General features: G+C 40.6%; 1 protein-coding gene across 1 annotated transcript in view; it reads left to right on the top strand.

Annotated features, from left to right (window-relative positions):
* LOC130476546 (T cell receptor beta chain MC.7.G5-like) overlaps window positions 1-11,276 on the top strand; it is a 92,796-nt gene that overhangs the window by 46,969 nt on the left and 34,551 nt on the right. The gene's annotated exons all lie outside the window — the stretch shown is intronic.

The following is an 11,276-nucleotide window of genomic DNA, read 5'->3' as shown; positions in this document are numbered from 1 at the left end:
TTTATTTCTTTTACACATAGAATTTATGAACAAAGACACATTCTCAGCACTTCCTATAAAAGGTAAGTATAATAGTATTGCATCATAATCAATTTGTCCTTTATGATGTATTTCTTTTTCTTTTGCAGCAGCTGATTAGTTGAAGGAGAAAACGATCGTTTCAAGGCACAGAGGCCGATTCTTCTTCAGTTCTTCCTATATGATACAATAAATGAAGCTCTCTGATAATCATAAATATCTTACAAATTATTCTATATCAAAACTGCAATAAATAACAATTCAAACACAAACAGTATATACAATTTCCATCATGTACTTACAATCATACGTCCTATGCAATTTATTTCTCATCATCCAAAGTTTCAGGTTTCAATTGAATAACCATTTATGGATATGATGTACAATAAGTCCCCACACAGGGTAAGTAACAGGAATCAGTCCACTCTGGTAACGATCCCAATGGCGTTATTACAAAAGTGCAAGCTAGTTACCTAAATAGCTCTCCGGTGTTTGCTCCCTAATACAGCTGATGTACATTGCCTACGAGCCAGGTTCTTAAAGTGCCAGTACACATTTACAGAAAACAAGACAAATCGTTCTCCAAGTTTAAGCCATGAGGAGCCATGGTATTTAAAACATGTATAAAGTATGCTTCCTTGCGTCTAAGGATTCTTTCATTATCATTCCTGTTAAATCTATTGCCTTGCAGACGCCAAATTACAAAAAATCTTAGCTCATTCTCATTATGTTTCAATTTTAAAAAATGGTCGACAACCGGGGCTGTAGTTAGTCCTGCCCTAATTCTAGATTTGTGCTCTAGGATCCGTGTTTTTATTGGCCTTATGCTAGATCCAACATAAATCAATTGACAGGGGCAAATGAGGCAATAAATACAATATTTTGTATTGCAATTAGAAAATGAGCGTAATGTAAACTTGAAATCTGAATCTGTTCTTTTGAACTCCTTCACCTCCAATGCCAAATTACAAGCGAGGCATTGATGACACTTGTAATGTCCCACAACAGATTGTCTTTTAGTTTCCCTGTATATGTCAGAATGAACCAGTCTATCTTTCAACGAGTTAGTTTTTTTAAAACCTATTTTAGGAGGTACTGCACATCCGGGAATATCGGACAATAAATGCCAATGTTTCTTGACAATCCCTGCAATCTGTGCCGATAGATGACTATGCTGTAAAGCGAAGGCTAAAGGTTTCACCCCTTCTCCATCCTTGCGATTCCTGTAAATTATGGTATCCCGGTCCACATTATTTGCCTTCCATCTGGCTTTTTGGATGACTTTACTGGGATACCCCCTATCCTTCAAAGCAGTTTCTAGAGCTGCTGCATGCTGCTGATAGTCCGGTGGGCGGGTATTGTTGCGTTTAATGCGCAAAAATTGTCCGTAGGGTAAATTCTCTCTCATATGCCTGGGATGAAAGGATTGAAAATGTAAAAGAGCATTCCTGTCCGTATCTTTTCTATACAGAGTCACTGCCAGTTTATTATTGTCCTTATATACCATTGTGTCCAGATAGGGGATATGCTCCCTGTCCGATTTCCCAGTGAATTGGATACTAGCGCAGCTATTTAACCAATCTAAAAATGCATCAAATTTTATGTCAGGGGAAAATAAGAATAAAAGATCATCTATATACCGTCTGTACCCCCACACCTGCTTTTTAAAGGGGTGGTTGCCATAAATATATTTTCTCTCGAAATCAATCATGAAAATATTGGCGACGGTCGGGGCAACGGGGGACCCCATCGCAATACCCCCAGTTTGCAAATACAATTGCTTATCAAATCTAAAGAAATTGTTGCCGAACACAATGTCAACGAGAGAAATTAAGAACTTAGTGGATGGTGTGGGATCTATTCGGGACTCTAGTAAGGATTGGCATTTATTGTCCGATATTCCCGGATGTGCAGTAACTCCTAAAATAGGTTTTAAAAAAACTAACTCGTTGAAAGATAGACTGGTTCATTCTGACATATACAGGGAAACTAAAAGACAATCTGTTGTGGGACATTACAAGTGTCATCAATGCCTCGCTTGTAATTTGGCATTGGAGGTGAAGGAGTTCAAAAGAACAGATTCAGATTTCAAGTTTACATTACGCTCATTTTCTAATTGCAATACAAAATATTGTATTTATTGCCTCATTTGCCCCTGTCAATTGATTTATGTTGGATCTAGCATAAGGCCAATAAAAACACGGATCCTAGAGCACAAATCTAGAATTAGGGCAGGACTAACTACAGCCCCGGTTGTCGACCATTTTTTAAAATTGAAACATAATGAGAATGAGCTAAGATTTTTTGTAATTTGGCGTCTGCAAGGCAATAGATTTAACAGGAATGATAATGAAAGAATCCTTAGACGCAAGGAAGCATACTTTATACATGTTTTAAATACCATGGCTCCTCATGGCTTAAACTTGGAGAACGATTTGTCTTGTTTTCTGTAAATGTGTACTGGCACTTTAAGAACCTGGCTCGTAGGCAATGTACATCAGCTGTATTAGGGAGCAAACACCGGAGAGCTATTTAGGTAACTAGCTTGCACTTTTGTAATAACGCCATTGGGATCGTTACCAGAGTGGACTGATTCCTGTTACTTACCCTGTGTGGGGACTTATTGTACATCATATCCATAAATGGTTATTCAATTGAAACCTGAAACTTTGGATGATGAGAAATAAATTGCATAGGACGTATGATTGTAAGTACATGATGGAAATTGTATATACTGTTTGTGTTTGAATTGTTATTTATTGCAGTTTTGATATAGAATAATTTGTAAGATATTTATGATTATCAGAGAGCTTCATTTATTGTATCATATAGGAAGAACTGAAGAAGAATCGGCCTCTGTGCCTTGAAACGATCGTTTTCTCCTTCAACTAATCAGCTGCTGCAAAAGAAAAAGAAATACATCATAAAGGACAAATTGATTATGATGCAATACTATTATACTTACCTTTTATAGGAAGTGCTGAGAATGTGTCTTTGTTCATAAATTCTATGTGTAAAAGAAATAAATACATGTGTTGTTGGTAATATGTGATGCTGGTGGGTATATTACCACATACTGTAAATATATAGCCTCAAAACTGTTGGCATTAGTTACAGCTATTCCTATACTGAATTTCTCATCTTAAGATAGGTGTATAGAGGTGTTTTATTTGTTTCCACTATTGTGTGGCACTATGGCTAATTTCATGGATACGTTTTCTTTTACTGTGGCGGAACGTGATCGCATTTTGCAAGACTTACCTAGTATATGTGACCTTAATGTTGATAAAGATGAAGTTGATGTATCAGCACTTGTTTATGCCCACAAAAAACTTACTCGCACAGAGTTACACGCTGCTGTGCTCTCTGATTATATCCGTGCGAATATCATCCCTAGAGGGCTCAGGATGAACAAGATCCCTACATTGTTTAGGGGCAATAAGGAATTCAAGGATAAATGGATTGCAATACTGAACCGTTGTTCGGTAGACTTAATGCTGCTCATTATCGAACAGGCTAAGAAGGAAGCAGCTAATATCAAAGTTGATATACAGAAAATGAGAACTAATATGGAAAAAGAAGTCAGTTCAGATAATTATAAAAAACAAATGGAAAAATTGGAATCAGAAATTAACAAATTTGCAGAGGAAATTAAGGAGTTCAAGGCAAAAAAATTTAGAAGAGATAAAGATGATTATGCTAACAAGAGAGTATATCCATGGTACTACTCGGAGGAAAGTTTCAATCCAAAAACAGGAAGAAATGGGAGGAACAGACAAAATAGACAGAGACCATATAGGAAAGATGAACAGCTTAGTGAGGGTGACTCCAATAGTGACTCTATGACCAGCTCGGGCTCGAGCTATGGATTGAGATCGCGAGATGGGCAAACTCGTTTTTTCGAGAAGCGCCCGTATCGCAAAAAGATCAATTAGTAGTCAACTTATCTTCTAGGACCTTGACTTCCATTGAGGAAAGAGTCCTGAGTTATGGTTTAAACTTTGTGCCGACACCAAACTATTCCTCCTTTCAAACCCGAGTGGACATGTTTAAAATGCTCAGACTTGTGAAAATAAAAGATCATTTCAAAAACCAAAATGCTCTTATGACTCCCTTTCGCCCCAAATCAAGATTTATTCCCAATACGAGTAACCCCATGATAACCGCCTTTCAGACGGCGGTGGGTAGAGACATTGAGAGGCTGGAAGAAAAACACATTCCTAAGTATCAGAATTTAACTAGTGTTGAGAGGACTGCACTTGAGGGACTTGAGACTGATAATAATTTGATTATACATCCCGCAGACAAAGGCGGAGCTATAGTCCTACAGGACAAAAAAGACTATGTGGAGGAAATTATGAGACAGTTGGGACACAGTGAATACTATCAGAAAATTGGAAAAGATCCAACTAGCATGGTTTCTAATATGATAAATAAAGCAATACAGGAGGCTTTACAGGAGGGTGACATTGACAACATTACAGCTGAATTCCTAAACAATAAATATCCGAGAATGCCGGTACTTTACACGTTACCAAAAATACATAAACCTGGGCGGATTCCACCTGGAAGACCCATAGTATCAGCATCACAGAGTGTTCTGGAACCGGTTGCGCAATATTTAGATTTTCATCTTAGGCAATTTGCCGTAGATACTGAATCCTTTATAAAGGACACTACCGATTTCATCAGGTACATTGAGAACATTCAGTTACCAGGGGACTGCATTCTGGCCACCGTAGATGTCGTGTCTTTGTACACGAATGTTCCTTTAAATGATACTCGGCATATTATTGTATCCTTACTAGAGTCCCGAATAGATCCCACACCATCCACTAAGTTCTTAATTTCTCTCGTTGACATTGTGTTCGGCAACAATTTCTTTAGATTTGATAAGCAATTGTATTTGCAAACTGGGGGTATTGCGATGGGGTCCCCCGTTGCCCTGACCGTCGCCAATATTTTCATGATTGATTTCGAGAGAAAATATATTTATGGCAACCACCCCTTTAAAAAGCAGGTGTGGGGGTACAGACGGTATATAGATGATCTTTTATTCTTATTTTCCCCTGACATAAAATTTGATGCATTTTTAGATTGGTTAAATAGCTGCGCTAGTATCCAATTCACTGGGAAATCGGACAGGGAGCATATCCCCTATCTGGACACAATGGTATATAAGGACAATAATAAACTGGCAGTGACTCTGTATAGAAAAGATACGGACAGGAATGCTCTTTTACATTTTCAATCCTTTCATCCCAGGCATATGAGAGAGAATTTACCCTACGGACAATTTTTGCGCATTAAACGCAACAATACCCGCCCACCGGACTATCAGCAGCATGCAGCAGCTCTAGAAACTGCTTTGAAGGATAGGGGGTATCCCAGTAAAGTCATCCAAAAAGCCAGATGGAAGGCAAATAATGTGGACCGGGATACCATAATTTACAGGAATCGCAAGGATGGAGAAGGGGTGAAACCTTTAGCCTTCGCTTTACAGCATAGTCATCTATCGGCACAGATTGCAGGGATTGTCAAGAAACATTGGCATTTATTGTCCGATATTCCCGGATGTGCAGTACCTCCTAAAATAGGTTTTAAAAAAACTAACTCGTTGAAAGATAGACTGGTTCATTCTGACATATACAGGGAAACTAAAAGACAATCTGTTGTGGGACATTACAAGTGTCATCAATGCCTCGCTTGTAATTTGGCATTGGAGGTGAAGGAGTTCAAAAGAACAGATTCAGATTTCAAGTTTACATTACGCTCATTTTCTAATTGCAATACAAAATATTGTATTTATTGCCTCATTTGCCCCTGTCAATTGATTTATGTTGGATCTAGCATAAGGCCAATAAAAACACGGATCCTAGAGCACAAATCTAGAATTAGGGCAGGACTAACTACAGCCCCGGTTGTCGACCATTTTTTAAAATTGAAACATAATGAGAATGAGCTAAGATTTTTTGTAATTTGGCGTCTGCAAGGCAATAGATTTAACAGGAATGATAATGAAAGAATCCTTAGACGCAAGGAAGCATACTTTATACATGTTTTAAATACCATGGCTCCTCATGGCTTAAACTTGGAGAACGATTTGTCTTGTTTTCTGTAAATGTGTACTGGCACTTTAAGAACCTGGCTCGTAGGCAATGTACATCAGCTGTATTAGGGAGCAAACACCGGAGAGCTATTTAGGTAACTAGCTTGCACTTTTGTAATAACGCCATTGGGATCGTTACCAGAGTGGACTGATTCCTGTTACTTACCCTGTGTGGGGACTTATTGTACATCATATCCATAAATGGTTATTCAATTGAAACCTGAAACTTTGGATGATGAGAAATAAATTGCATAGGACGTATGATTGTAAGTACATGATGGAAATTGTATATACTGTTTGTGTTTGAATTGTTATTTATTGCAGTTTTGATATAGAATAATTTGTAAGATATTTATGATTATCAGAGAGCTTCATTTATTGTATCATATAGGAAGAACTGAAGAAGAATCGGCCTCTGTGCCTTGAAACGATCGTTTTCTCCTTCAACTAATCAGCTGCTGCAAAAGAAAAAGAAATACATCATAAAGGACAAATTGATTATGATGCAATACTATTATACTTACCTTTTATAGGAAGTGCTGAGAATGTGTCTTTGTTCATAAATTCTATGTGTAAAAGAAATAAATACATGTGTTGTTGGTAATATGTGATGCTGGTGGGTATATTACCACATACTGTAAATATATAGCCTCAAAACTGTTGGCATTAGTTACAGCTATTCCTATACTGAACCTCCAGGTAGTAGCTGGAGATCTCCTGCTATTACAACTGATCTCCAAACTACAGAGATTATCTCTCCTGGGAAAAATGGCCGCTTTGGCAATTGGACTCTATGGCATTGAAGTCCATCCCCTTCCCAAACCACGCCTTCTTCAGGCTCCGCCCCCAAAATCTCCAGGTATTTCCCAACCCAGAGTTGGCAACCCTATCCCATACTCTGACAAGCTTGGGCTAAGATGGGTTATATGTGCTGCTACCCCCTTATTTAAAGGACAGACTAAATGGCTATAGGGCAGGGCCCCCAGCCTTTTTGAGCCTGTGGGCATCTTTGGAATTTTGACACAGGGGGTTGGGCACAACTACAACACGGCTGCCGTGTAGGGTTGCCAGCTCCGGGTTAGGAAATACCTGGAGGTTTTGGGGGGCGGATCCTGAGGAGGGTGGGAGTTGGGGAGGGGAGGGACTTCAATGCCATAGAGTCCAATTGCCAAAGCGGCCATTTTCTCTGGGTGAACTGATCTCTACCGGCTGGAGATCAGTTGTAATAGCAGGAGATCTCCTGCTACCACCTGGAGGTTGGCAACCCTATACCTACCTCAAAGGCTTTTGCAAAGATAAAATTTTGAGAATCTTGTAAGCTGCTTTGAGTACCACTTGGGGGAGAAAGGCAAGGTGTGACATTTGTTATCAATCTAATTTTGCCTGCAGTTTGCAAAAGAGGATGATCACGATGGCTGTTGCTTCATCCATAGGGTTGCCAGCTCCAGGTTTGGAAATACCTAGAGATTTTGGGGGTGGAGCCTGAGGAGGGATGGGTTTGGTGTGGGGACAAAACTTCAGTGGGGTATAACGCCATGGGTTCCATTTTCCAAACAGCTGTTTTCTCCAGGTGAACTGATGTCGCCTGGAGATCAGCTGTAATAGCTGGAGATCTCCAGCCATCACCTGGAGGTTGGCGACCCTATTCAACTGGTATTGCTGCATCTCTTTTGGAAGGCAGCAGAACTATTCGCCAAGTAGTCAAATTATCATGAGCGCAGCAAGTTACATCTTTGGCAAGGGGGCACTTCTAGTACTAGATAAAGGGCTATTCCTTGAAATAAGAAACAGGAGGAAAGTCTGCTTCTTGTTCCTTAGGGTTGCCAGCTTCGGATTGGGAAATACCTGGAGATTTTGGGGCGGAGCCTGAGGAGGGTAGGGTTTGGAGAAAGGAGGGACTTCAATGCCATAGAGTCCAATTGCCAAAGCAGCCATTTTCCTCAGGGGAACAGATCTCTGTCACCTGGAGATGAGTTGTTATAGTGGGAGATCTCCAGCCACCACCTGGAGGTTGGCCACCCTATTGTTCCCTTAGTAATACTCTAGACTCCTCCCGGGAGATAACCATTCAAGTAGCCAAATTCTGCCTTCGGTCTAGTGGGATTCGTAAACGGCTAATTGAAAACCTTTCCCCATAGAAGATTTTTTCCTCCTCTTCTTCAAATCATCCTTTCTAGAATCATCAACTTTTTATTATTTTATTATTTTAACCTAACTTTGATTTTTATTCAGAGCTGATATTGTATCGAAATAAAACTTGATTGATTGATTGATTGATAGTAATACTCTAGAAATTTAGTAGATGAAGTGGTTCTTGGATGAGAGTACCTTTGAGGGGAAAGCATCATCGCTGAATTGCCTCTTGTCAGGCTGCTCTTAATGGCTAATTTAAGCAAGTGTAATTTAATAAAAAAAAAACCCTCCAGCGGCAATCCTCATTATGATTTCCAGTCCCTGGCAGGTGTTACTCTCATGAGTTCCAGCTAGGGTTGCCAACTTCCAGGTACTCATGAGTTCCAGCTAGGGTTGCCAACTTCAGATGCATCATTCAGCCATCCACTAATACAGAGAGGGTACACGCCTACTATTTGGAACATATGTTCTGTGGGAGTCTTCTTTCTCAGGATTGCCACAATTGAGGAAGCCTAAGTGAAATGGGACTTTGATACCGGAAACCCGTCTTTTTTGGCACCCATGGACGTTGTTCATTGTGACTCTTCAGTAACTGTATTGTACTGCTTTTTTGCAGACAAATTGCATTCTGTTCACTGTAATTGCTATTTATGACAAGCTGCTGCTAGAGTGTCTTGGTAATTTGTTCCTTATGATTACAGGAATACAACTTTGCATTTATTTCAAGATAAGTAGTCTTGCTTTTGGGCCATAAGGGCTGGGTTTTTTTGTTTAAACTTTCAAGTACTAGTTGGAGATCTCCTGCTATTACAACTGATTTCCAGCCAATAGAGATCGGTTCACCTGGAGAAAATGGCCACTTGGGCAATTGGACTCTATGGCATTGAAGTCCCTCCCCTCCACAAACCCCGCCCTCCTCAGGCTCCGCCCCAAAAGCCTCCCAACGGTGGCGAAGAGGGACCTGGCAACCCTAGTTCCAGCGGCTGCACATATCTGACACACACTCCATGTAGGAAACAATTCTGGGAATGGAAAATCTGGAACTGACAAGAGTCCAGAGACGTCACCTTTGAGTTTTAAATAGAGGTTAGCCAAGAAATTCAGGGTTGGTCTGTGGAAAATTTCTGTCACCTCAGCGCCGGGTCAAGATCTCTGTTGCCTAATTATAGACATCATAGGAATAATCCCTCTGGTTTATGTATTTCATTTATCGCTTTAACTATTTTCAATATGATATATTTGATTAATAGCCAAGCTATTCTTGAAGCTTGCCACCTATTCGAAGTAATGACTTGTTTCATATTGTATGTTACATTGAGTATGTTTGTCTTTATTTAAACACAATGTTTAAATCAGCGGTTGTTTTGAATTTGAAACATATTTTTAAGTGTAGTAATAATCTCAGTCCTTTGTCATTCGTCGATTCCATTTTTCATTTGTTTTTGTATTCATTAGTATCTAAAAATAAATAAATATAATTTTAAGAAATCTCTGTCGCCTTTGGTAGAGTACAATAATGCCCCCCCCCCCATCACCTTGTAGCACGGTGCATGAAATAACAGGTATTTCCCAAGAACGCTGTTTTCCTAGATCCGTTTTTGTTTCCAAAAGCTTAACACAGCAATCGTCTTTCTGAAGTCAACAGGTTCGTGAGAAGGGTTTCCGGCTCCGGAGAGCTGTGGGGCAGTGAGTGGCAGTGGGGGAGGATGGGGGAAGCAATGTCGCTGATTTTTTTTGTCACTTCCAAATAAAACCCATAAGTGACACAGGGTAGCTCTAGAAATCGCTAGTATTCTGGTGATTCCTAGAGCTATTCTTTGGTCTTTTATGCTTGGCTGTTTCACTTGCCGTCACCCCTTCAATGCCTTTGGGTCGTTGTGTAGATTATGCATGCCGTTTCTGACCATCAGAGGTTGCCTCGCTCTCCCCCTGCCTTTCCCCAAGTTTTGTCCGCGTTTTCAATTTTGAGATATAACAGATCTCTGAAAACTTGGGCAAAATGCGAGGAAATGCAGGGGGAGAGCGAGGCGACTTCTGAAGGTCGGAAACGGCATGCATAATCAACACAAAGACCCGAAGTCGTCGGAGGGGTAATGTTAAATTGTGGAACCCCCTGCCTCAGGATGTGGTATTGGCTGCCAACTTGGAAGGCTTTAAGAGGGGAGTGGACATGTTCATGGAAGAGAGGGGTATTCATGGCTTCTAGTTAAAATGGAAATTAGTCATGATGCATACCTATTCTCTCCAGGATTAGAGGAGAATGCCTATTCTATTAGGCGCTGTGGAACACAGGCAGTACAATGCTGCTGCAGTCATCTTGTTTGTGGGCTTCCTAGAGGCACCTGGTCGGCCACCGTGTGAACACACTGCTGGACTTGATGGGCCTGGGTCTGATCCAGCATGGTTTTTCTTATGTTCTGAATGGCGAGTGAAACACCCATGCATAAAAGTCCTTTGTCACATCTGGGTTTTACCTGATGGTCACACATTGTTGAGTAGGGTTGCCAGGTCCCTCTTCGCCACTGGCAGGAGGTTTTTGGGATGGAGCCTGAGGAGGGCAGGGTTTGGGGATGGGAGGGACTTCAATGTCATAGAGTCCAATTGCCAAAGTGGCCATTTTCTCCAGGGGAACTGATTTCTATCGGCTGGAGATCAGTTGTAATAGCAGGAGATCTCCAGCTACTACCTGGAGGCTGGCAACCCTAGTGTTGAGTCCAGACCCTCCTTGGTCAGAATGTGTAGTTATTGATGGGGGAGGGTTCTGCAATTCTAGCTGAAGAAGGAGAGCTAAGCAGTCTTCTAGGTCCTGTCCCCTCAGCAGATAGGTCCCAACAGAAAGCAGATCTGATCTGTCAATCACATAAGTCCATGTGGCTTTGGGAGATCCTAGAATGCTATTTTCAGGAAAAACTAGCTTTGGGTTGTCACTTACAGAACATAACGAAAAGGGAACACTTGTTAAGGCTGAATACAATTCCCAAGACAGAGAATTAAGACAGAATTTAGTACACTGGCA

This window comes from Euleptes europaea, chromosome 4, assembly GCF_029931775.1.
Source record: "Euleptes europaea isolate rEulEur1 chromosome 4, rEulEur1.hap1, whole genome shotgun sequence".
Taxonomy (NCBI): domain Eukaryota; kingdom Metazoa; phylum Chordata; class Lepidosauria; order Squamata; family Sphaerodactylidae; genus Euleptes; species Euleptes europaea.
Note: the sequence above shows the minus strand (reverse complement) of the source record. Positions and strands in the feature narration are given on the sequence as shown.